The sequence below is a fragment of the Zea mays genome, chromosome 4 (assembly GCF_902167145.1).
Source record: "Zea mays cultivar B73 chromosome 4, Zm-B73-REFERENCE-NAM-5.0, whole genome shotgun sequence".
Taxonomy (NCBI): Eukaryota; Viridiplantae; Streptophyta; class Magnoliopsida; order Poales; family Poaceae; genus Zea; species Zea mays.
In genome coordinates, this window is record NC_050099.1 from 9135632 (window position 1) to 9162901 (window position 27270).

Below are 27270 nucleotides of genomic sequence, written 5' to 3' on the forward strand. Positions count from 1 at the left end.
AACCTGTGCAGAAATCTTTTTAGTTTACTAAATCTTTTTGGGAAACTTTTTATTTATTAAATCATTTTGGGGGAACATTTTCCTTTACTAAACTACTAGGAGGCTGACATGAAGGGCCCTTCTTCCCTAATCCATTATTCTTGCCCTGCGACGGTTTTTCGTCGTGGGCACATGTAGGCTTCTGGCTCGATCGGGCAGGGAGGGCCGGGCCTATATATATGGGATGCTGCCGGTGTTATCAAGCGAAGACACGCACAATGGTAAGTGTGTAAGGTTAGGAGCCAGTGTACCATCACATCAGATCAGATCGATCACATTTTATAGGGGATGGTAGGCGGCGTGAGGAGGTGTGGCCTGGGCCTGGCCATGGCGGTGGCCCTGCTGCTCGCTGCGCTGGTTGTCGTGGCAAGCGGCGGCGCGGAGACGAGGTAGAAGCTGCCTGCTGGCAGTGGTAACGACGATGACCACGCAGTCGTTCTCAGCCGCCGGTCCAATGTCATTGATCCGCCGGGGAGATGGCCTCCGCGTGCGGATGCTGTCGTGGTGAAGTGGTGCGGCGGCGTCGCTGCTCCGCCGCCTTGCTACACCAGCATCCAGGCAGCCCTGAATGCCGCACCAGCACCACAAGAAGCCGAGGAGGTGGAGGACAAGTACGTCGTGCATGTGCTCGCTAGCGTCTACGACGAGACCGTCAACATAATAAGAAGGAACGTGATGCTGATCGACGATGGGGTCGGTGCCACCGTCATTGTGATACCCGGTTTGCAAAGAAGAGAAGTTGGGGGTTGTTCTTTTTGTTTTTTTCCTCATCCGGTTGTTGTTTTGGGGATTTGGAATTTTGTGGAAAACATTCACAACTAGGGCAGTAGAATTTATTTGGTTTGACGCTTGCGTTGCGGTCGGGAGCTGTCGCGTGGGTTAGTTGGGCCGCAATTGGTGTTTTGGCCCATTAACCCTCCCAAACCCTAGCCGCCTCCCTCCTAACCCCCTCCCCCCATGTGCAGCCGCCCCCCCACTTCTCCTCCCCCCTTGGCCGCCGCCCCCCCTGCCCATCTCCTCCTCTCTCAATTCTTGCAGCCACCAAACCCTAGCCCCCCCCCCCCCTCAATCCCCTCCTCCCAAGGTGCCAATCCTTGCCGCTCGGATCATCGTCTCGTGGTGCGAATCTCCAATCGTTTTGGTGGAGGGAAGGAGGGAGGAAGGAAAGGGGGAGAACCCAAGGTGATTTTTGTGTTCATCCCTTGTTCATTCGCGCTGCGATTCAATTGATTAGATGTTGCGTTTGCGATTAGATAGAGGGGGGCTGTCCAGAATTTTACGTGGTGGATGAACAACGAAGTTCTAGCAGTTTTTAGGGTTTTTTTCGTGAAGAATTAATGGGGATCAATTTGGGGATCTTGTAGAACTTTGTTTTACCTTTCCAACGAGTATTTATGCGCTCAATTTGGAGTTATAAATTAAAAGTTACCATCGTTTGAATCCGGGTATGTGGCTGTCCAAAAAACAGATTTTTCAGAGTGATGAACAGCAGCAGTATTAGCAGTTTCTGGGGATTTTTCGGGAGTAATTAGTGTTAATCAGTATGAGAATCATGTAGGGCTTTTTCTTATCTTTCCAACAAGTACTTATGCGCTCAAATCGGAATTATATTTTAAAAGTTATCGCTGTTTGAATCCGAGTATGTCGCTGCCCAAATCAGAAAAAAACAGATTGCAGGGTTTATTTTGTGGACCGTTTAGAGGTAATTAGATATTAGAATTTAATCATGAGTTGTATACAAAACTTGTGGGGAATTTTATGTAGTTGTCTCTGAAGTTTTTGTTTGACACCGCTGCTGTCCTAATTTTAAAGTTATGGAATTGTTAAGCAGCGCCGCTGCAGTTTGGTTAGTGAGGGGAGAATTGTTACCGCGGCGGGGTTTGAGATTGCGCGTAGGTGCGGTGTTGTCTTTGAGTTTTTTGTATGTGAATTTGGTGCACTAAGTTGGGTGTCAAAAACAGGTGGTGGACTTCCGGATCGTTCTTAGGGATTTTGCCCAAACTTCGGTGAAGGCAAGTAAAACTGTGATGGTTATTCCGTCTGTCAGATGAGGAGTCTTATACTTGTTTATCTTGTGCTATCATGTTCAAATTCATATTTTCTTTTGAGCACCATCATTTGAAAATGTTCATGTTTCATGGATTTCATATGTTGAGTTTGAGGTTTGAATATGTTACTCAAGTGGTTATTATGTGGAATGGGTGGAAGTAAATGCCTAGCACATTTTTATTTGGGAAGAACTTATGATGTTGTCATGCATAATGCACTCATCATCCATTGCATTGAAGTTTCGTCGCGATCTTATGGTCCGACCGTACCGGTACATTGAGCATCATATGTTGCCCGAGAAGGGGTATGGTGCAGCTTCATATCCTTAGAGATATGGAGGCAGAAGTCATTATTGCATTTGTAGCCATGTGCATTCACGGGAGAGGTGTTGAATCTATTATGTGGATGTGGATAATTTAGACTTGTGCATGGTGATTCTACTTGGCGTTGAGTTTTTAGTTACTTGTATACTTGCTGCAATTTACTGTTCAAAAGAAAAGAAAGAAGTCCTGAACACGTGGTTGTGTAAGCACAGTTGATTTACAATGTCCTTTTTGTTGTTGTTATGTTTACTTGCTGAGATGTGTTATCTCACATCTTGCATTGTTTGATGCAGGCACCTAATTTCTGCTTTGGGGAATAGAGGGATGTAGCAGCACAGCCACTACACCTTTAATAAAGGAACCACCATTTAATAATGTTGTTAATCAGAGTTGGACAATTCTAGTGAATTGCTTTGTTCTTGGTTGAGCGTTTATTTTGGGGTGGGCTGAGTTTCTTATCCCATTTGTTTTACTTCAGTTGGGTCATAATTAAGTTTTACCACTCTTGCATTACAGTTTCTACTATGTGAATTATATGTCTTTATATCTTGTATGAGCTTCATGTTTCCCCTCCTTGTTATGCTAGTTTTCAAAGGAGGTACTGCCGGATTTTTTCCTTGCTTTATATTCTTTCTTTATTACATCTCTTGTGTTGAGCAAATTTGGTGGATGAGGTTTATGGTATTTTTTCCATTCTGTGCGACCAGTGGGGTGTTACAGTTGGTATCAGAGGAATAGGCTGTAGGTCCTAGCAAGTGGAGTAGTAATAAATTGACACACTGCACATGTAGGATGGGTTTTCTGTCTTGCTATTGATATGATTATGTTATTGTCTGTGCTAGTTTTGACATTATCTAGAGAGATGCTATGCTTATCTCATTTACTTATTATTCTCATCCCTGTGGCTACAGCTATGCCGCCTCGTAGAGCTCGGGGTAGTCCGCAAGCTCCTAGTGGGGACTCGATGAGTCCGTCGGCAATGTTAGCCGCGATGCAGGCCATGCAGCTGGAGTTGGCCCTTCTGAGGCAAGCCATTCCTGTCGCCCCTGCGGGTGCTGCTCAGGGTGCTGGAGGTGGAGAAGTGCCCGGGGTGCTGTCCCTGCGGGTGCTGTTCCAGGTGGCGGGGCCGAGGTGCCTCTTCCAGTCAGTGGTCTTTCGCTGATGCAGTGGATGGGCATGAAGTTGGATTCTTTTGATGGCAGTGGTACTCCGATCGAGGCGGCAGATTGGTTGACTTATGTGGAGGATAAGATGAATGTCTTCGAGATTGCATATGGAGATCGGGTTCGCTTTGGCACTCAGCTGCTGAAGGGAGAGGCGCAAATTTGGTGGAGAGGCGTGCAGGTAGCGCACTCCTCCTCACCAGGAGTCCTATCATGGGATGTTTTCATCAGGCAGTTTGAAAGGAGATTCTACCCGGTCACCTTTCTGGAGAAAATGAAGATTGACTTGCAGTCCTACAAGCAGGAGAAGAAGTCTGTCACAGAGTATGAGGTGGGCTTCAACAAGATGGTCTGCTTTGTCCCTCATGTGGCTTATAATGAGATGGAGAAGGCGAGCCAATTCCGTCAGGGTCTGAAGCCTTCTATCAGGCATGCACTGGGGGCCTTTCTGTTGGTGGACTTCCGTACCACGGTGGAGCAGGCGCTGGGTGTGGAGATGCAACACCAGTACACCATGGAGTCGCAGAAGTCTTCGGGTGTTGATCAGCCTCGTAGCCAGGACACGAGGAGGGGCAACACTGGAGGTCCAGCTCACAAGAGGGGAAAGTCTCAGCATCAGCGCCACCATCCTTACCGTGGCAAATCTTCTGACTCAGGTACTTCGGGAGGAAGTACTCAGAGGTTTCGGGTCGTTCCTAAGCCCGGGCTAGGGCTGGTGTGTTTCCGCTGTGGAGATGCACATCGCTGTGCTGAGTGCCAGTGGAGTGGCAGGTGTTCTATCTGCAGTCAGGACCACAAGGATGTGGTGTGTAGGAGGAATCCCAATGGGAAGCTCAGATGGGAGCCGGTAACTTCCTCCTCTTCTCAGGGCACTATCAATATGATGTCAAGTGCTGAGCAGCAGTTTTCGGTTCCTCTTCCTCCACAGCAACTTTATGTGCCTGGGACTTCTCAGTTCGTGCCGATGCAAGGTTTTCCTCAGTATCAGGCTGTGCCTACTCCTGCACCGTCTACCCCTGTGCTGACTCAGTTTGGAGCTCCGCGCCAGCCTCCTCCGGTGGCTCAGTGGGGTTCTTCTGTTAATTTCACTCCGGGAGCTTCCTCTTCTGCGGGTATTTCTGGAGCTTATGTGCTACCCGCTACGGATGGTAGGGAGCAAGGAGACGTGGTGACAGGTACGATTTCAGTTGATTCATTTGCAGCCCATGCTCTTTTTGACTCTAGCGCTAGCTATTCGTTTGTTTCGGAGGGTTTTGTGTCGCGGGCTGGTCTTTCGGTGCAGAGGTTGGGTCACCCAATTTTGGTCAGTTCTGCTAATGGCTCCATTAGTAGCTGTTCAGTTTGTCAGGGGTGTTCCGTCATTCTTGCTGATGAGGTTTTTTCGGCCAATCTGGTGGTGATTTCCTTGGGGGCATTCGATGTTATCTTGGGTATGGATTGGTTATCCCGGTATCGCGCGGTTATATCCTGCTTCTGGAAGACAGTGTTATTGCAGGCGCCGTCGGGTAAGGAGGTGGTATTCTTGGGAAGTTCCCCGAAGTTCACATTATCCTTGTTGGCGCAATTGCTTCCTGATCGCCGGTCAAGGAAGTCGGGGATCTTTTTCTCTATGGTGGTGGAGGGTGAGGCTGCCTTGCGGGTGCAGGACATTCGGGTGGTGTGTGACTTTGCTGACGTGTTTCCGGCAGAGCTTCCAGGCATTCCTCCAGAGCACGATGCAGCTTTTGAGATTAAGCTGATCCCGGGTATGCAGCCTATTCATAAGGCCCCGTATCGAATGGCTCCAAAGGAGCAGATTGAATTATAGCGGCAATTGGATGATCTGCTGGCTAAGGGCTTCATTAGGCCTAGCAGGTCTCCATGGGCTTCCCCAGTATTGTTTGTTGAGAAGAAGGATAAAAGCAAGCGGCTGTGTGTGGATTATCGCGCTTTGAATCAAGTGACAATCAAGAATAAATATCTGCTTCCCCGAATTGAGGTCCTCTTTGAGCAGTTGAGGGGTGCCCAGGTGTTCTCCAAAATTGATTTGAACTCTGGTTATCATCAATTGAGGATTCGTGAGGAGGATATTGAGAAGACTGCCTTCTGCACCAGGTATGGGCATTATGAGTTCATAGTCATGTCTTTTGGCTTAACTAATGCCCCTGCTGCCTTTATGGAAGCAATGAATAGGATGTTGCATGAATTCCTGGACGATTTTGTGGTCGTATTCCTGGATGATATTTTGATTTATTCAAAGACCGAGGCCGAGCATGAACAGCATCTCCGTCTTGTTCTGGGTGCCCTAAGGAAGAATCAATTCTATGGCAAGTTGAAGAAGTGTGCCTTTTGGCTATCCGAAGTGGCTTTCCTGGGGCACGTGATTAATCAGCAGGGTATTGCGGTTGATCCCAAGAATGTTGCGGCTGTGGTGGGGTGGAGGAGACCTTCTAGTGTCTCTGAAATCCAAAGTTTCTTGGGGCTTGCGGGGTATTATCGGCGCTTCGTACCAAATTTTTCCAGCATTGCTAAGCCTTTGACTAGGCTCTTGGAGAAGGGTGTTCCCTTCGTCTGGTCCGGTGAATGTGAGGTCAGTTATCAGTCATTGAAGAGCAAGTTGGTGGACGCCCCTATCCTAGCTTTGCCTGAGAGTGGTAAGCGTTTCAAAGTTTGTACGGATGCTTCGCGTATTGGTCTTGGCTGTGTGCTGATGCAGGAAGGCAGAGTGATTGCTTATGGCTCAAGGCAGTTGAGGAAGCATGAGGGGAATTATCCAACTCATGATCTGGAATTGGCTGCGGTGGTTTTTGCTCTAAAGTTGTGGAGGCATTACCTTTATGGCGAGGCTTGTGACATTTTCACCGATCACAAAAGTCTCAAGTATATTTTTACTCAGAAGGAGCTGAATTTGAGGCAGCGTCGGCGGCTAGAATTGATTAAAGATTATGATTTGTCCATTCATTATCACCCGGGGAAGGCTAATGTGGTGGCGGATGCCCTTAGCAGGTCCGGGGTTCCAAAGGTGGCCTTGTCGTTGATCGCTGATCTGGACCGTTTGGGGATCGCTTTGTGTTATGTCGGCACCGCTAGCGAGGAGACTCAGATGCTTATTCAATCCTCTCTTATGGAGAGAGTGCGTGCGGCTCAGCAGCAGGATCGTCTTTTGCAGGAAGCTCGAAAGAGGGTTGGTGATGGTAAACCACGGGAGTTCACCATTGATGAGAATGATTTGGTTCGTTTCAGGGGCCATCTTTGTGTGCCTCAGAAATCAAAGGTGAAGCTGGATATCCTGCGAGAAGCTCATAAAACGCCTTACACCGTCCATCCTGGCGAAACCAAAATGTACCGAGATTTGAAGCAAAACTTCTGGTGGAAGCGGATGAAGGTTGACATTTCTAAGTATGTGGCCGCCTGTGAAGTATGTCAACGCGTGAAGGCCGAACATAAGCGGCCTGCAGGTTTGCTGAAGCCATTGGAAATTCCAGAGTGGAAATGGGAACATATCACCATGGATTTTGTGGTGGGTCTACCTCGTTCCCCTCGTGGCATGGATGCTATTTGGGTGGTAGTGGATCGCTTGACTAAGTCTGCGCATTTTATTCCCATGAAGACCACAAATTCAGCTTCAGATTTGGTTCCCTTGTATATGAAGGAAGTAGTCAGGCTTCACGGGGTACCTAAGTCTATTGTTTCTGATCGAGACTCCAAATTTGTATCCAAATTCTGGGAGAGTCTCCATAGTGCATTGGGCACCAAGCTTTCGCTTAGTGTCGCTTTTCACCCTCAGACGGATGGTGTTGGAACTTGATCTCAGTAGCAAGGACGCCAACAAGGGTGAGCGGTGGTGACAACAGGGTTACGTGCACGGGGGCAATAATTCTATTGATCTAGCCTCTCACGGGCACTGTGCGGGGGTATTTATAGGTATCTGAGTGCCCAGCGCCTTGTGTTAAGGACGCATGTGCCCTCAGACACCTAGTTTATCCCCAGAATATTCCCATAAAGCAGGGTTACAAGCTGTAATTACAAGAATGCCTTTACAAGCTAGGCCCGTAACATAAAGGCGGCCACGCGGGGCCCGTTACAATGGGCCAGATCACGCGTGGGCCTTAGAGCAGGACGAGGCCGCGCTACGGGGAGACGTCACCGCAGGCCTTCGTCTGGTGCTGAATGAAGCGAAGGGTGTCCCTGCCCGCTTTGTCTTTGTCAGACCAGCGACCGCGGCGGAGGCTTCGAGCGAAGGGTGGCGTCTTTGCCTTCGCCCCAACATTTGCCCTCCGAGGGACCAGTTCGACAGAGTCACCTGGTGCCGAAGACGTCGCTAGATGGCGGAGACGCTGCCCTCGCTCGAAGTGGTTCCGCGGGGGTTTTTGATGTGACCGTTGATGGACGGCGTACTGTTGGATTGCGGGTTTCCCGAAGCGCCGCGCCCTTTCGGATTGCGGGTTTCCCGAAGAGCCGCGCTCTGCCTATAAAAGGGGGCGAGGGTCGGCGCTGTTTGAACTTTGCCTTCCGCGCTCCGTAAAAACCCTAGCCTCCCGCCGTCTTGCTGCTCTTCTTCTTCCGCTGCTCCTTTTGCTCGCCGGAGTTCTGGCTCGAGTGAAGCAAACCGCCCGCCACCGCCGACGGTACGTAGCAATGCCGTCCTCCTCTTCTTCCTCCGACACCACGCCGCCAGCCGCCGCCTCGTCTGAGGAGACGTTGAGTAGCGTGATGGTGGAGGAGTTGCGCGCCGGCGACTCTGTTGATTTTGGTGTGTCACGGATGACGTCAGCCAGCGTTGAAGATATGCAGCGGTTGGGCTACTTTGGCGGCGGAGTTGCTCGTGCTCCGGGGACGGAGGTAGTCCCCGAGCCGGAGGGTGAGTTGGTCGTTTTCGAGGCATTCTTCGCCGCCGGTCTCCGCTTGCCTGCGCACCGGTTTGTTGGCGAAGTCCTGCGTAGATTCAATGTTCAAATACATCAGCTGACACCAAATGCCATGGTGGCGCTGGCGAAGTATGTCTGGGCGACGACTTCGTACGGCGGGCAGCCGTCTGTTGAAGTTTTTGCGAAGAATTATTGTTTGCATTGGCAGAAGAGGATGGTTGGGGACGGAGTTGCCCAGTTCGGGTCATGCACATTCACGCCGAAGACCGGCAAGACCACAATGCCAGTAGTGGAGTTGGTTCCGTGCGCCCGCAACAAGTGGGGCAGTTGGAATGAATTTTGGTTTTACGTTGTTGAGGGTACTGTCGAAGGCCATGAGGGACTCCCCGTGTCTGAGATGTGCTCTCATTATTATTCTGCGTATCCGCCTTTTGAAGTGGCAGAAGAGGATGCAGACGAAGGGGCCCTCCGATGCGCCGCCGGTCAGAGCAGTGGGCGTGATTTAGTTGAAGAGTTCGTGGCGTACGGGGTCTGGCCCTTGTTGCACGGCTGGGCGCTGGGCGAAGTGTGCCCTCGCCAGATGCCTTTTCACGGAGGAAGGGTGGTGCGAAGTCCTGCCTTCGCACTGAATTTGCGAAATCGTGACCCGGCTGCCTTTGTGCGTGATGCGGAGGACTTGGCGGTGCGGCTCGTGGGACGTTACGTGCCGAGGACTGAAGGCCAGCGCAGCTTTGATATCCGTGGGTCAAATGAGCGCTTGAACAGGGTCTTCGAATTAAATCAATTGCCGTACGACGGCTATCCTGGTCAAGACGAAGCGGACCGCCGTGGGAAGAAGCCGGCGGTGGAGACTGGAGGCGACCCTGCGCTGGCGGCCGCCCCCCTCCTCAAAAAAGAGAAAATTAGGTACTGCGATGGGAGGACTTGGGGTGTCTGATAGTTTTGCTAGAGAGTTAATGAGGACGTGTGCGGCCCCGGGGGAAAGGATGTCTTCGCCCGAGCTCCGGGAGTCTTCGGCTCGGATGCTGAGGGTTACCGGGGGTTGCTGGCCAAAAAATGTTCCTATCCCCTGCGCGGCTGAGGAGGACTGTTTTACATCTCGTATGGTTCATCAGTGGAGAGTTTTTCCTTACGGGCGAAATATCGGTGCTGTTGTGTGGACAGTGATGGACAAGGATCGCCAAGGGGCGGCGCAAAAACGCCAGGCGACTGTCAGGATTCACGAAGCTCGGCCGAAAAGGCAGCTGGGAACTGCGAAGGCTGTGGCCTCCGGCGGAGGTAAGCCGCCGCTGGTGGCGAAGGCGGGCGCCGCTGCTCCTAGCAAGGCGCCGGAGGCGACGGCAGGCGCCGGAGGCTCCAAGTCAACGAAGGCGGTGCCGCCGGCCAGCGGAGTGGCGGAGGCTTCGAAGGCGGCCCAAGCGTTGCCGTTGTCGGGCAAACGTGTTGCCGACTTCGGCACCGATATTTCTGTGGACGACTATCTTGGTGGTAAGTCGCTGGCCTATTATTGTTATTATATATATATATATATATATATATATATTAACTTGTTGACGCGTTGCAGGGCCGGGCGAGGGCCAGCTTGCTATAGATGCGCCTGGCGCGGCGATCGCGACGGCCGTCATGGTGCCGAAGGCGAGGGGCGAGGCGCTTGGCGCCGAAGGCGAGGTGTCGGCCCTCGCGTTGGTCAGGGACGAGGCGGGCGTGGCGACCCGCCGGCTGAAGGGAGTGACGGAGGCGCTGAGTCAGGTCCGCTGAGCTATATATATATATATATTTTTTACGTCAATGGCCTTACGTATGTTCTGCAGGTGGCTGACTTCGCCAGCCGTACTGCATCAGGGGCCCTCACGGCAGCTGTGACTGCCGAAGTCGAGAGACTTCGGACACAACATGCTGACGCTGTCCGTGAGAAGTCGGCCTCCGACAGCAAGTACCGTAAGCTGGCGGACAGGGTGGCCGCCCTGGAGAGGGAGAAGGCCGACTTCCGGCGCCAGCTGGCGGCGGAGAGGAGGGAAGCCAACGAGGCCGTCGCCAAGGGGCAGGCTGCGCAGGCGGAGGCCAAGCTGGCGCGGGCGGAGGGCAATCTTTCTAAGGAGCTCGCCGAACATCTGCAAGAGCGGCTCACCGCCCTGGAGAGCCGCGCGAAGGAGGCCGAGGCCGCGATGCATGCGGAGGCCGAACGGACGCGCACGCAGCTCATGGATACATATCGTGAGCTGGGTGCGCGGACCGGTGACTTCGAGGTGCCGGACCGAGAGCCCGGGCTTCGCTGTCTGCAGTGGGTGCAGGAGGAGCTGCTGGAACTTCTAGCTGTTGCGGGGGGTTAATGTCGTACGCCTCCCTGGTCACCTGCGAGGGGGCGATGAACGCTCTCTCCCGCGAAGGGTGCCGGCACTTCGAGGCCTTCGACCAGGCGGATGAAGAATTTGAGCGAGATATCTATAAGGTCGAAGACCCCGTTGTGAAGGAATCCGCCGGGGCCCTCTATGACCGGATGTGGGGTCTGTACGGTCGTGAGGTGGTCAGGGAGCGGGCCGAGACTGCGAGGGCTCAGGTAACGTTGTTTGTTTGTTTGGCGTTTGCTGTATGCAGGCTGTGCGTGTGTTTGCTGAATCTGTGTGTCTTGTCCTAGGCGGAGCGCGGCGAGCGGGTGGACGACTTCGGGGCTCTGAACAGTGCGCTGCCAGACCCGGAGCCGACCCCCGCGGAGGCTGTGACTGGGGTCGCCCTGGAGCCAACCCCGGAGACCGCAGCGATCACGACGACTGCCCCCACATCCGCTGTGGCCGGCGAAGACCTGCCCCCGAAGGTGGCCGAAGGCGCCCCTGATGCCCCCGCAGCTGCAGTGCCGAGTGCTGAAGATCCCGCGGCGGTGGCGGCGGAGCCAGCGGCGGAGCCAACGGCGGAGGCTCCCGCAGCGTCAGGGTCTTCGCAGGTGGCGTAGTAGGTGTTTAGGGTTGGGGAATTTTTGGATGCTGTGCTGAACTTTGGTTGCTGCGCAGGTTCAGGATTTTGGGCCTGCGTACGCAACCGCTACTACTGAGTTTTTGGCGGCTTTGACCGCGGAAGGTGGGAATGAATATGGTGGGTCGGTATCTGAGTTGTTTGATTTTACTGACTCTGGGAGCTCGGTTGAGTGGACTGAGGAGTCGTCGGAGGAGGACTTGGATTATTTTGCGGCCTTGGACGTGGCTGCGGCGGAGGCTTCGCTACACGCCGCGGACGCGCCAGACGTGCCAGGTCCTAGCACCGGGCGCCGATGACGAAGGGCGGTTGCAAAACGTAGGGTTAGCGCGGAGGAGGGGGCTCGGCTTCGTGTGAGTAGGGCTGGTCGTCAGGAACTGTTGTCTTTGTCGGCCGCTGCGAGTACAGGGGAAAGGGAACTGCGAAGTCTTTTTGCGGGTGAGGAGCTTAGGATGATGTTATTTAATTATAGAGAGATGGGACTTATTCCTAAGGTTGAGCTGATGTAGAGTGTGGTGCCCTCGCTTGTATATGTGTGGGGGTTTGTACGATGAGGTTGTGTGCCCTCGCGTGCCTGTGCCTGCGAGGACGTTGTGTGCCTTTGTCTCGTATGGTTGGCTATGTTGTGCTGTTGTGATTATAGTCGTTCTTAGCACGGATGGTTTGATGCTATCGTTTCTGCTGTTGTTGTGCTAGTTCGGCTGCGCCCTTAGGCGGCTTCTGCGCGGAGTCTTTGCGATAGACTTCGGATTTTCTCGCACTTGTTGTGCTTAGTCCGGCTGCACCCTTAGGCGACTTCTGCGCGGATAGTCTTCACGCTAGACATCGGATTTTTTCGCACTTGTTGTGCTTAGTCCGGCTGCACCCTTAGGCGACTTCTGCGCGGATAGTCTTCGCGATAGACATCGGATTTTTTCGCACTTGTTGTGCTTAGTCCGGCTGCACCCTTAGGCGACTTCTGCGCGGATAGTCTTCGCGCTAGACATCGGATTTTTTCGCACTTGTTGTGCTTAGTCCGGCTGCACCCTTAGGCGACTTCTGCGCGGATAGTCTTCGCGCTAGACATCGGATTTTTTTCGCACTTGTTGTGCTTAGTCCGGCTGCACCCTTAGGCGACTTCTGCGCGGACTTGTCGCACGCGAGGGTGGCTAGCGCTTAGCCTCGCGGTGACTTCGAATTGGTCGAATGCCGAAGACCGTTGTCGCGGTCTTTTTTCGACACGTGTTTTTGCGGGGGATTTTTCTCTCATATATTACATGGCTCCGCCTCGTTAAAAACCTCACCCCCCGGGAGGAAAAGAGTGCGGGCCGGTACAAGATTGGTTGCAGCGAATTACAAGGGCGAAATCAGCCCTAAATGGGTCAAGCAAAAAATTTGCGAAGGTTGTCGATGTTCCAGGAGTGCTCCAGGTCCTCGCCATTTGGCGTTGTGAGCCTGTAAGCGCTGGGGGAAGCTTTTGACTTGACTATGAAGGGGCCCTCCCACTTGGGCTCCAGCTTGCCCTTGGACTCCGTCCGAGCTGTTCGGATGAGTACGAGGTCCCCCGCGCTGAACTCCCTCGGGATGACTGTGTGGTCGCGCCATGCTTTGGTCTGGGCTTGGTATTTGTTTAGGGCCTGTAGGGCGAAGACCCGGTCTCCGTCAATGAGATCTTTTGAGGTTGGCTCGTCCACGTCAGGGACGGATGACGGAACTGTACGCGGGGACCCATGCTTTATTTCTTGCGGGGTCATTGCCTCCGATCCGTATAGAAGGCGGAAAGGAGTGAACCCGGTCGCCCTGCACTCAGTTGTGTTTAGCGCCCAGACTGCCTCCGGTAACAAATCGGTCCATCTGCCTTTTTTTCATCGAGGAGCATTTTCTTAACAGCTGTGAAGATTTTCGCATTGGCACGCTCCACGACCCCGTTGGACTGCGGATGATAGACTGAAGCGAAGGCAAGCTTGGTGCCGATGGAGAAACAAAAATCCTTGAAATCTTGGCTGTCAAACTGCTTGCCGTTGTCAACTGTTAGCTCGGACGGTACTCCGAAGCGGCAAACAATGTTCTGCCAAAAGAATTTTTGGGCAGTCTTTGATGTGATTGTGGAAACAGCCCTCGCTTCAATCCATTTGGTGAAGTATTCAACGGCTACGAAGGCGAACTTAAGGTTCCCCTGAGCGGTGGGCAGGGGCCCGACAATGTCCAGGCCCCAGCGCTGGAGAGGCCATGTATGGGCGATCAGCTTTGTATATTGCGAGGGGTTGCCTGACCGAGGAGAGAACTTCTGGCAGGCTTCGCAGGACCTTGTGACTCGATTTGCGGCGCAGATCATTGCAGGCCAGTAAAACCCTTGTCGGATCACCTTGGCTGCCAGGGCCCTTGGCCCTGCGTGCGAGCCGCACGTGCCACTGTGGACTTCGCGTAGGATCTGCATGCCTTCGGTTTCGGTGACGCATTTGAGCATTGGCTGACTGACCCCCTTCTTGTATAGTTGGCCCTCGATCAGTGCGAAGTCCCGGCTTCGATGTCTGAGGTGCTTTGCCTCACTGACGTCGGTTGGATGATAGTACCCCTGTAGGAACAGGGTTATTGGTGCCCTCCAGTCTTCGGTCATGATTAGGTTGACTATATGGTGGCCCTCGCTATCATTAGTTATCTGGAGCCCTTCGGGGCTCCGGACGGCTGGCGTGCCGATGGTGTGAAAAAACACGTCGGAGGGCAGGGGCTCGCCCCTGGCGGCGGCCTTGGCTAATGCATCGGCCTCCTCATTCTTAGCCCTATCCACATGCTGCAGGGTGAATCCCTTGAATTGTCTCTCGAGACTTCGGATAGCCGCGAGGTATTGCATGAGCGCGGGGTCTTTTGCTGCATAGTCTTTCTCGACCTGGCCGGCAACTATCTTGGAGTCTGTCTTGATGATACATGTGGTGACTCCGAGGGCCCTTAGCTTGCGGAGGCCGAGGATAACCGCTTCATACTCTGCTATATTGTTTGTACACTTGTCGGATTCCAGAGCGAAGTTGAGGCGTGCTGCATATCTGTGTTTGACTCCGGCTGGTGAGGTGACGACTGCAGCGACGCCTGCCCCCGCATGGCACTATGCGCCGTCGCAATGGATGGTCCAGATCTTCTCTGTGGACGGGTCCGGCTGTGTTACTGGCCCAGTCCAGTCGACGACGAAGTCTGCCAGGACTTGCGACTTGATGGCTGTCCTGGGCTCGAAGCTGATGTGGTAGCCGGAGAGTTCGGCTGCCCACTTGGCAATCCTCACTGATTCCTCCGGGTTTCTGAATAGTTCGCCGAGCCCCCTGTCTGAGGTGACTCGGACCTTGAATGCTTCAAAGTAATGGCGCAGTTTGCGCGAGGACATAACAACTGCGTAGGCGATCTTCTCCAGCTCTGTCATGTTGCATTTGGACGGTGTCAGGACTTCGGAGACATAGTAAACAGGGCACTGTCTGACTGCGCCCTCGACTGTCTGCTCCTGCACTAGTGCCGCGCTGACCGCGTGCGGCGAAGCCGCGACATAGAGCAATAGTGGGAGCGAGGAGTCGGGGCTTGTGAGGATGGCCAGCTCCGACAGGTACTGTTTTAGTGAGGCGAAGGCCGCTGCTTGCTCCGGTCCCCAGGCGAAGTCTTTCGCTCCGCGGAGTGTTTTGAAGAAGGGGAGACTTCGCTCGGCGGACCTGGAGATGAATCTGTTGAGAGCGGCCAGTCTGCCTGTCAGACGCTGGACGTCCCTGGCGGACTGTGGGGGCGACATGCCGACGATGGCCTGGATCTTGGTTGGGTTGGCCTCGATGCCGCGGTGCGACACCAGGTAGCCCAATATCTTGCCCTGACGAACACCGAAGACGCATTTTTCCGGGTTTAGGCGGAGTCGTGCATCTCGCATGTTCGCGAATGTCTCGGCCAGGTCGGCGAGATGGTCCTCCTTATTCTTGCTGGCGACGACGATGTCGTCCACATATGTAAATATATTTCTGCCGACCTGCCCCTTGAGTACTGTTTTGGTGAGTCTGGAGAAGGTGGACCCGGCATTCTTGAGACCCTCCGGCATTCTGACGAAGCAATAAGTGCCGAAGGGTGTTATAAAGCTGGTGCTAGCCTTGTCTTCCTCCTTCATGTATATCTGGTGATAGCCGGAGAAGCAGTCGAGGAGAGACATGTCCTCGCATCCGGCCGCGCTATCGACTATTTTGTCGATCCGTGGCAACGGGAAATTGTCCTTTGGGCAGGCCTTATTGAGACTGGTGAAGTCTATGCACATTCGCCATTTCCCGCTTTTTTTCTGCACCATTACAACATTGGAGAGCCACGTGGGGTAAGCCACTGGCTCGATGAATTTAGCCTCCAGGAGGCGGTGCACCTCCGCCTTGGCGGCCTCTGTCTTTTCGTCTGACATTTTGCGAAGCCTCTGCTTTTTGGGTCGCACCGAAGGGTCAATTCCCAAGCTGTGCTCGATTATGGATCGGCTGACTCCGACCAGATCGAGGGCGGACCAGGTGAAGACATCTTTATTCTTGGCCAGGCAGCGGAGAAGTCTCTCTTCTTCCAGTGAGGTGAGGTCTTCGCTGATAGTGACTGTCTGCTTGGGCGTGGCCTGATCGAGGGGGACAGTCTTGGTCCCGTCCTGGCTCTGCAACTGTGCCTTGTCGTGCTGCTTATCGGTTGGGCTGGCGAGCGCGGGGACTTCACGCTGGGTCGTGAGACAGTGTACGTTCCTCTAGCCAGGCACGAAGTCCCGCTCTATGTTGCGCGCCGTCTGCTGGTTGCCGTAGATTGTAATGGCGCCTAGCGGACCTGGTATCTTCATACATAGGTACAGCCCGTGGATGGCAGCTTCGAACTTATTGATGGAGCCCCGGCCCATGATGGCGTTGTATGGATATACCATGTCGACAATGTCGAAGGTTAGTTGCTCACTTCGGGCATTGGGTGCTACACCGAAGGAGAGGGGCAACTCTATCTTGCCAACTGGAAAGGTGCCCTTGCCGCCGAAACCATACAAGGGGTTGTCCGAAGGCTTCAGCAAGCTGTGGCTTATACCCATGCGGTCGAAGGCATGGAGGAAGATGATGTCCGCCTGACTGCCGTTGTCGACTAGGACTTTGTGTAAGTCCCAGCCTGCCACGCTGCAATTGATGACCATATCGTCGATGTGGGGGGCGCTGCACAGGTCGACGTCTCGCGCGTCGAAGGTTAGCGGTATGTGGGACCACTTCGTCTGCACGACTGGGCCAGTGATGGCGACCTGGTTGATGCTGCGGTAGTGGTCCCGCTTCTGCCGCTTGGTGTCGAAGTCGGTGCTGGAGCCCCCTGTTATCATGTGAATGACTCCGCGATATGGTTGATCGGCGAAGTCTTCCTGCTTTGGGGCATGGGGGATGTTTTGATGTTGCTGGTGTGGCGGTGGGGGTGGAGGAGGTACGATTTGTACTTCCTGATGGTGTTGGTAAGCGTGGTGCGGTGGATGCGGGGCGGGAGCGTGGATATATGGTGGAGGGGGTGGTTGGTAATTATGCGCGACAATTCTGGGATTGTCGGCTGGCTGCGCCCGCGCCATTCTGTCTCTGGTTGCCTTCGTCTCGGGGCAGTCTTTGGTTTGGTGGGCGCAGTCTTCGCCGTGGAAAAGGCAGTAGAACCGGCGCGGCGGCTGCGCGCGCCCTCGGCCCCTGCCATGAGTTCCATTTCCATGGCCCTGGGGGGGATATTCCTGGCGACGGGGGGGGGGGGGGGGGGGTCCGCAGCAGGCTGCTGGTTGGCGATGTTGTGCACTTGCTGCTGACTGCGGCCGTCTCGACCGGAGTCTGGCTGCGGAGTCCTCGTCCACGTGCGGCTGGACTACGGGGCATCTTTGGGTTTCCGCTGTGACTCAACCTTGCGCTGGTGGAGCTCTTCGGATTTGGCATATTTTTCGAAGAGCTGATATAGCTCCTGCAAGCTCTTGGGTGGATCTCTGATACAGTGGCTGTAGACGCCGGCCCGAAGGCCGTTGATGGCCTAGTGGATAGCGATCTGATCATCGACAGAGGGCAGCTGTGACTTGAGTGTTAAGAATTTGCGGTAGTACTCCCTCAGAGTCTCCTTTTCCAGCTGTTTGCAAAGCGAGAGCTCGGCCAAGGCGTCGGTGTCTGGGCGGTACCCTTGGAAGTTGAGCAGGAATTTGTCCCTGAGACTTCTCCACGAATCAATGGACATCGGAGGCAATCTGGTGAACCAGGTGAGTGCTGGGCCCTCTAGGGCGATGATGAAAGACTTCGCCATTGTGGCGTCGTCCCCTCCGGCAGATGCGACGGCGACCTGATAACTCATTATGTATTGCGCCTGGTCGGTGCTGCCGTTTTACTTGGGATACGCCCCTGCTCGAAAGTTGGCTGGCCAAGGCGTCACTTGCAGGTGTGGCGCCAGGGGACTTCGCTCGTCGAGGTAGTTGACCCCTTGGAATGGCGCGCCGTGTTGGAAGGCGTAGTCATGGTGGGGGAAACGCGGGTTCTCCGGCTGCGCCCGGTGCTGCAGGGGTGGGCCATGTTGCAGGCCGAGGTGGCCTTCGCGCGTGTCTTCCGGTTGCGCGCGCTGTTGGAGGGGTGGCTCTTGCTGTAGACCGAGGTGGCCTTCGCGCTGCATCAGCGCGATCTCGCGCTCGAGGTCTTGGGCCTTCTGCTCCTCGTCGCGTATCATTTGCCGCACCTTGGCTAGTGCGGACACACGCTGGCGCTTGGCCTCCAGTATTTCTTTCTGCCTTTGGAGGTTGCGGTTCTTGAGGCGCAGGGCGCGTAGCTGTAGCTGTTCTTCTGTTGAGACGCCGAGGACCTCACCGTCCTCGGTGAGATCCGCGCCCTCCAGCGGGGCGAAGCCTGGGGGCGGCTGCGATTGTCCTTCGGGCCCGCAGGTGCGGAAGGTGTCGTCTTCGCTGATGCGGGGAATATTGTCGTCGGTGGGCTCTTGGTGGGTGGATTGGGTGAGGGCGAGGGCCTTGCCCTTCCTTGCGGCGAGCAGTGCTGCCTTCGCAGCCTCGTCAGCCTTCGGGTTAGCTCTCTTGGGTGCCATCGCGGGTGGTTTGGTCGTAGCACGAACGGTGGGCGCCAAATGTTGGAACTTGCTCTCAGCAGCAAGGAGGCCAACAAGGGTGAGCGGTGGTGACAACAGGGTTATGTGCACGGGGGCAATAATTCTATTGATCTAGCCTCTCACGGGCACTGTGCGGGGGTATTTATAGGTATCTGAGTGCCCAGCGCCTTGTGTTAAGGACGCATGTGCCCTCAGACACCTAGTTTATCCCTAGAATATTCCCATAAAGCAGGGTTACAAGCTGTAATTACAAGAATGCCTTTACAAGCTAGGCCCGTAACACAAAGGCGGCCACGCGGGGCCCGTTACAATGGGCCAGATCACGCGTGGGCCTTAGAGCAGCACTACACCAAAATAGTGAACTTCCTAGAGCCTAAACCCTAGGAAGTTAGCCCTAAACTCTAGGAAGTTAGCTAAACTCTCGGAAGTTAAGCCATCCCGTCGGAAGTTTGGCTCTCGAAATTTTTTTGTCGGAAGTTAGCTTAACTTCCTAGAGCCCTCTAGGAAGTTAGCTAACTTCCTACAGCCAAAGAAGCCTCTCGGAAGTTAGTAGGTTCTCGGAAGTTAATAGCTTCACGTCGTCAGCGCCGTCAGCTGACTAACTTCCTACGACCAACTTCCTACGGCTGACTGTAGCCCTAGGAAGTTAGCTGGCTAACTTCCTACGACTGACTGTAGCACCTAGGAAGTTAGCTGGCTAACTTCCTACGGCCCAATAAGCCTCTAGGAAGTTAATTTGACCAACATTATAAATGTTGTTTATTTTTATTTTACACCACATTCCACATCATAACAAATATATAACACAACATATTTTCACATAAAACATCTCACACACAATCACATAACAATATTTAAATCCATAGTCTCATCAATTACATCACAAAAGTCTCATCCATAGTCATAATAAGACACATCTCATTCGGTACTAATAACAGATAATATCTCATACATAGTCATAATAAAAGTCTCAAGTATCAGAACACAATAACATATAGTAGGACACTTGTGCGGATGCTTGCATGAAATAGCTGGCGATCTTGTGGACATAGGACACTATGTGCACTCCTTCATGCATGTAGCTACAATCGATTGGGAATTCATTAGCCCTCTTAATAACGGTGGACATTTTACGACAACCCTCGTGCGCGCGCTCGATCCACTTAGTCTTCAGCACTTTATGGATTTTTTTTCGTTCCAATTCAGTAACCTGAACACACAAAAAAACAATTCCAAATGTCTGTCAATTGGTATATATGTAGCTGCCAAAAAACAGTTCCAAATGTCTAGTATATCTACATGCAGGAGGAATGGAGGACAGCTCGAATTCACGAGATCGAACACCAATCCACAGGACATCAGGCATAACAACATGTGATGATTGATGCAGATGTCCACAGAATTCTGTGTGCCCCCATATATAGACAGTTTTTTATAAAAAAATAGACTTGTACGTGCATCGAAAGTTAGAGAACTGTGCTAAGAGATAGTGATACAAATAAAGAAGAACTTGCATGCATTCTCCAGGATTTGCTAATAACCAATAATGTCGCTTCTGTTTCAACCTATTTAACAGGAGCACCCTTATAAAAAAGAAAGAAAGAATACAGAAAAGAAACGTAAGCTTAATTTGGTACACCACACATGATGAGCTGAGCGCAAATCTGAAAAGAGATTTGTTCACCACACGACCACACTGTGTGTTGTGCATGGATACTAACAAGTACCCACGATTTAAAAGCATAACAGTTTGAGAAAAACAGATGCTAGATTCTGCTGATCATAGGTTTAGAAAAGCCCTGCTGTTCAAGTACATATGCATGCACCTAGCCATCAATTCAATATGTAGATCCAAACAGTTCTATGATGCTTTGTTTGAACAAGGACGCTAGCTCCAACTAGCATCTCAGTGCTTCTCGACTATAGGCACACTCAATGTGGCGGACAAAATTATTATAAGCACAAATCATGCACTAATGTGGTGGACGAATGAATATCTTTGTACTATACATCTCAGTGCTTCTCGACTATAGGCTACAATTCTAATAGAAAATAAACCTGTCAGGCTGCTCTATCTGCATTTCTGCCCAAACAAGAATTTACATATCATGCTATAAAAAAGCCAATGGCTACAATGTGATGCTATAATTAAATTATAACACAAAAGCATGAGGATAAAAAATTACCGAGGAACTGCAAAGCGGAAGCAGGTAGATTCATCAGTACATGATCAAAGTGTTCCCATGGCTTGGATGGCAGTGGCCCTAATCCTCCCACTCTCTTTTTGTTTTATTAGCATCTTGGCAATCAGGTTCATCACCTATTGGAGACAGGTAGAAAATTTTCGTTTAATTAGGAATCTGGCACACTCAAAGAAGTTTCATGACAATAAGGGAGTGATTCGTTGGTTGCATTAGGCTTAGCTTGCATTAGACCTTATGCATTGCACAGCCTAAGACAACATAAATGTATACAATGTCTTGGTGTATGGTTGTCGTGCATAGGCGAGCTGTGTTTCGTGAAAAGAAGTTTAGTATACTTGACAATTGTCTTAAACGAAGAGGGTACCTCCACTCCAGTAGGCAGGATTCGGTTCAAAATGTGATCTATCAGAAATAAAAAAACATTGATCAAACCCATAGTATTAAAAAATTTAAAAATGGTTGAACTGGTTTTGTCAGCTCAAAACTCATCAATAAAGGAAAAGGCAAATGTCGATGACAATTAATAAGTAGTAATGGGTGAATTATGGCACCCTTTTTAGTAAAGAAGACTTAAAACTTCATGGAAAAATTATAGAACAAAGAATATGGAACATATGTACCACAAAGTCGAACGATACTAAACATAATGGAAATCAGATTATAAAGAAAAGATCTTAAACAGACCTGCACTCCAATATGAATAACCTAGGGTTAGTGTATAAGGTACAACTTCAACATTGCATAGTTGCTTCAATGAATCAAGCGCCTGCTGTGACATGTCAGATAAATCTACACACCAAACGGTCCAAAGCGCCAGCTGCATCGGCGGCCTGACGAGCCTGGTCTCCCTCGACCTCTCTACCAGCTACGAGTTCTACGATCTACTCGACGACGGTTTCCTGCTGCACAGAGACTCAAACTCAGACGCGCGACTCACGGTCCAAATCTTCGAGACCTTGGTCGCGAACCTAAGAAACCTAAGGGAGCTGTACCTCGTGGTCCTGTCCAGCGACGACGGTGTCGGGCCGCGCTGGCGCTGGTGCAGCATCGTGGCTGCATCGTGCCCCGAGCTCCATGTGCTCAGCTTGCCACACTGCAGGCTCTCTGGCCCCATCTGTGGCCACACCGGCGGGAGCGGCGACCGGGGGCAGGGGTGGCCACGGCGGGCGGGGCCGAGGCTGGTGCGTCGGCGGGCATGGCTTGCGCGGGTGGGAGCAGGCATCCAGCGGCGACTTTGATTTGGTGGAAGAGACACGGGATTGAGAAAGGGGTGAGAAGAGGATAAGATTGAGTAGAGGTTTAAGATAAAAAATATAACTTCCTAGAGTAAAGCCGTAGGAAGTTACATAATTTTCTAGAGTTTGTACCTGTACTCTAGGAAGTTAAGTAACTTCCTAGAGCCAGCCATAGGAAGTTAGCTTTTCGTTTGACTGGTCAAAAGCTGAAATCTAACTTTCTAGAGGAGGCCGTAGGAAGTTAGCTGCCCATACTAACTTTCTAGAGGCAGCCGTAGTAAGTTAGCTTTTTGTTTGACTGGTCAAAAGCTGAAATCCAACTTCCTAGAGGAGGCCGTAGGAAGTTAGCTGCCCATGCTTACTTCCTAGAGGCAGCCGTAGGAAGTTAGTTTTTCGTTTGACTTCACCCGCGGATCAGCAACTAAAAGCTAACTTCCTAGAGGAGGCTGTAGGAAGTTAGCTGCCCATGCTAACTTCCTAGAGGCTGCCGTAGGAAGTTAGCGGCTCGCTTGACCGAACACATGAGTCAGCATGTGAAAGCTAACTTCCTACAGCTTTTATAAAATACCGTAGGAAGTTATGTTTATTTCCTAGAGCTACCAGTTGCCTCTCGGAAGTTATTTATTTCCTACGGTTTGTTATAAAAGTTGTAGGAAGTTAAAAAACCGTAGGAAGTGTATGATTTTGGTGTAGTGCAGGACGAGGCCGCGCTGCGGGGAGACGTCACCGCAGGCCTTCGTCTGGTGCTGAATGAAGCGAAGGGTGTCCCTGCCCGCTTTGTCTTTGTCAGACCAGCGACCGCGGCGGAGGCTTCGAGCGAAGGGTGGCGTCTTTGCCTTCGCCCCAACAGATGGTCAGTCAGAGCGAACAATCCAAACCTTGGAGGATATGTTGCGTGCTTGTGTTCTGTCATGGAAGGGTAGCTGGGAGGATCATCTTGCTCTGGCAGAGTTTGCGTATAACAACAGCTACCAAGCTAGCATCAAGATGGCACCATTTGAGTCTTTGTATGGCAGGCGGTGTATCTCTCCTCTGTGCTAGGAGACTTTGGGAGAGAGATCCCTGGTTGGTCCTGATTGGGTTCAGCAAACTTCTGAAAAGGTTTGGGAAATTCGTCAGAATATTTTGGCAGCTCAGAGTCGTCAGAAGAGTTATGCTGATGTGAGGAGGCGGGATCTGGAATTTGCTGTGGGTGACCAAGTCCTTCTCAGGGTATCACCCACTAAGGGAGTTGTTCGGTTCGGTGTCTCTGGGAAGCTCAGCCCAAGATACATTGGACCATTCACTATCTTGGCCTGAGTGGGCAGCCTGGCTTATCGCTTGCTGCTGCCAGACTCCATGGCAGGGGTACACCCGGTTTTTCATGTCTCTATGTTGAGGAAGTTCTTGCGGGATCCGGACCATCAGATTGAGATGGAACCAATTGCGGTGCAGCAGGATCTGACTCTGGAGTGTCGTCCGGTGCGTATATTGGAATTCTCAGAGCGTGTGTTGAGGAAGAGATCAATTAAGTATGTCAAGGTCTTATGGACTAATCAGTCTGAGCGCGAGGCTACGTGGGAACTTGAGGAGCTGATGCGGCAGAAGTACCCGGAACTTTTCGTTGTGGGTAAGTGTTGTTGATTCGCTAATCTTTTATTTTGTCATTCCGATAGAAGCGTCAGAATTCGAGGTCGAATTCTTTTTAAGAGGGGTAGAGTGTGATACCCGGTTTGCAAAGAAGAGAAGTTGGGGGTTGTTCTTTTTGTTTTTTCCTCATCCGGTTGTTGTTTTGGGGATTTGGAATTTTGTGGAAAACATTCACAACTAGGGCAGTAGAATTTATTTGGTTTGACGCTTGCGTTGCGGTCGGGAGCTGTCGCGTGGGTTAGTTGGGCCGCAATTGGTGTTTCGGCCCATTAACCCTCCCAAACCCTAGCCGCCTCCCTCCTAACCCCCTCCCCCCATGTGCAGCCGCCCCCCCCCCCCACTTCTCCTCCCCCCCTTGGCCGCCGCCCCCCTGCCCATCTCCTCCTCTCTCAATTCTTGCAGCCACCAAACCCTATCAGCCCCCCTCAATCCCCTCCTCCCAAGGTGCCAATCCTTGCCGCTCGGATCATCGTCTCATGGTGCGAATCTCCAATCGTTTTGGTGGAGGGAAGGAGGGAGGAAGGAAAGGGGGAGAACCCAAGGTGATTTTTGTGTTCATCCCTGGTTCATTCGCGCTGCGATTCAATTGATTAGATGTTGCGTTTGCGATTAGATAGAGGGGGGGCTGTCCAGAATTTTACGTGGTGGATGAACAGCGGAAGTTCTAGCAGTGTTTAGGGTTTTTTCGTGAAGAATTAATGGGGATCAATTTGGGGATCTTGTAGAACTTTGTTTTACCTTTCCAACGAGTATTTATGCGCTCAATTTGGAGTTATAAATTAAAAGTTACAATCGTTTGAATCCGGGTATGTGGCTGTCCAAAAAACAGATTTTTCAGAGTGATGAACAGCAGCAGTATTAGCAGTTTCTGGGGATTTTTCGGGAGTAATTAGTGTTAATCAGTATGAGAATCATGTAGGGCTTTTTCTTATCTTTCCAACAAGTACTTATGCGCTCAAATCGGAATTATATTTTAAAAGTTATCGCTGTTTGAATCCGAGTATGTCGCTGCCCAAATCAGAAAAAAACAGATTGCAGGGTTTATTTTGTGGACCGTTTAGAGGTAATTAGATGTTAGAATTTAATCATGAGTTGTATACAAAACTTGTGGGGAATTTTATGTAGTTGTCTCTGAAGTTTTTGTTTGACACCGCTGCTGTCCTAATTTTAAAGTTATGGAATTGTTAAGCAGCGCCGCTGCAGTTTGGTTAGTGAGGGGAGAATTGTTACCGCGGCGGGGTTTGAGATTGCGCGTAGGTGCGGTGTTATCTTTGAGTTTTTTGTATGTGAATTTGGTGCACTAAGTTGGGTGTCAAAAACAGGTGGTGGACTTCCGGATAGTTCTTAGGGATTTTGCCCAAACTTCGGTGAAGGCAAGTAAAACTGTGATGGTTATTCTGTCTGTCAGATGAGGAGTCTTATACTTGTTTATGTTGTGCTATCATGTTCAAATTCATATTTTCTTTTGAGTACCATCATTTAAAAATGTTCATGTTTCATGGATTTCATATTTTGAGTTTGAGGTTTGAATATGTTACTCAAGTGGTTATTATGTGGAATGGGTGGAAGTAAATGCCTAGCACATTTTTATTTGGGAAGAACTTATGATGTTGTCATGCATAATGCACTCATCATCCATTGCATTGAAGTTTCGTCGCGATCTTATGGTCCGACCGTACCGGTACATTGAGCATCATATGTTGCCTGAGAAGGGGTATGGTGCAGCTTCATATCCTTAGAGATATGGAGGCAGAAGTCATTATTGCATTTGTAGCCATGTGCATTCACGGGAGAGGTGTTGAATCTATTATGTGGATGTGGATAATTTGGACTTGTGCATGGTGATTCTACTTGGCGTTGAGTTTTTAGTTACTTGTATACTTGCTGCAATTTACTGTTCAAAAGAAAAGAAAGAAGTCCTGAACACGTGGTTGTGTAAGCACAGTTGATTTACAATGTCCTATTTGTTGTTGTTATGTTTACTTGCTGAGATGTGTTATCTCACATCTTGCATTGTTTGATGCAGGCACCTAATTTCTGCTTTGGGGAATAGAGGGATGTAGCAGCACGGCCACTACACCTTTAATAAAGGAACCACCATTTAATAATGTTGTTAATCAGAGTTGGACAAGTCTAGTGAATTGCTTTGTTCTTGGTTGAGCGTTTATTTTGGGGTGGGCTGAGTTTCTTATCCCATTTGTTTTACTTCAGTTGGGTCATAATTAAGTTTTACCACTCTTGCATTACAGTTTCTACTATGTGAATTATATGTCTTTATATCTTGTATGAGCTTCATGTTTCCCCTCCTTGTTATGCTAGTTTTCAAAGAAGGTACTGTCGGATTTTTCCTTGCTTTATATTCTTTCTTTATTACATCTCTTGTGTTGAGAAAATTTGGTGGATGAGGTTTATGGTATTTTTTCCATTCTGTGCGACCAGTGGGGTGTTACAGTCATCACGGGGAACAAGAGCAATGTAACAGGCGTCCCCATGAACATGACGGCGACAGTGACTGAGTAACTCTGGTGATCGATATTTCACTGTAGTTGAGTTGTCATGCATGCATACTGTAAATCTAAACTATTAATTTGTTGCTGCTGCTACAGATGCCTTGGGTCACGGCTTCATAGCATAGAACCTGACAATCAGAAACATGGCATGGCTAGAAAGGAGATAGGACGTGGCGCTAAGGTCAAATTCAAACAAGTCCGTCGTCTACCAGTGCAGCATGGAAGGTCATGAGGACACCTTGTACGCGGAGAACGGGATCCAGTTCTACCTGCAGACCTTGATCTGGGGCACTGTGGACTTAATTTGTGTTTGGCAATGCCTAGGCCATGTTCCAGAGCTACCTGCTGCTGGTGCACCGCCCACCGAAAGGCAAGCACAATGTGCTGACGGCATTTGGCTGCAACAACGCTAGCCGCGAGTCCGACTTCTCGTTCCACATGTGCACCGTGGAAGCGGCACCGGGCGTGGACCTCGACGGCGTGGAGACCTACCTCGGCTGCCCCTACAGGAACTTCTCCCACGTCGCGTTCATCAAGTCGTATCTCAGTCGCGTGGTCAGCCCCAACGGCTGAGTCGCGTGGAACAAGAACAAGGTCGTCGAGGATACCACCTGGACCATCTTATACCTAGAATACGGCAACGATGGCATCGGTGCTGACACAGCCGGCCGCGTCAAGTGGCCGGGCCTCCGCGTCCTCAACGTCGATGCCGAGGCGGCCGCGTACACGGCGGACACATTCATCAACACGAGCAAGTGGGTCCCTGAGCCTATCCAGTACGACTACACCCTCGGCGCGGCGTCGCCGCCACGCGCCTGATGGTGCTCCACTCAGCGCGCTTAAGTTAATACTGTACTACGCAGGCTGGCGTTCCGTTTTAGATCCCACCACCTTATTACTACGATATTGTATGTCTCTAGTATCCAGCCATGCATCATTGCCGAGATGAATTAAGGCATATTATGGCATGCATGACGCCGTATATTTTGCATATGCATGCATGTACCTGGACGGCTGGACCTCTACCTGTAGCTACCATTTCTCTACCGGTATTATACGTACTCTCTCTATATGTGTGTCTATATAATATATATGTATCCTCGATCTATATAAATGGATTATATCTATCATTATTTCATATGAGCTGATACACACAAGTAATTGTGATACAAGCCCTACACAAGTGGGTAATAGTACTGTTATATATAAGTAAGTCACCGGCCGACCGACAAAATTTATACAATAACACAA

General features: G+C 51.2%; 1 pseudogene; it reads left to right on the plus strand.

Moving 5' to 3' along the window:
* Nucleotides 1-327: 327 nt before the first annotated feature.
* Nucleotides 328-27078, plus strand: LOC118476866 (putative pectinesterase/pectinesterase inhibitor 38; annotated as a pseudogene).
* The last annotated feature ends 192 nt before the right edge of the window (nt 27079-27270 follow it).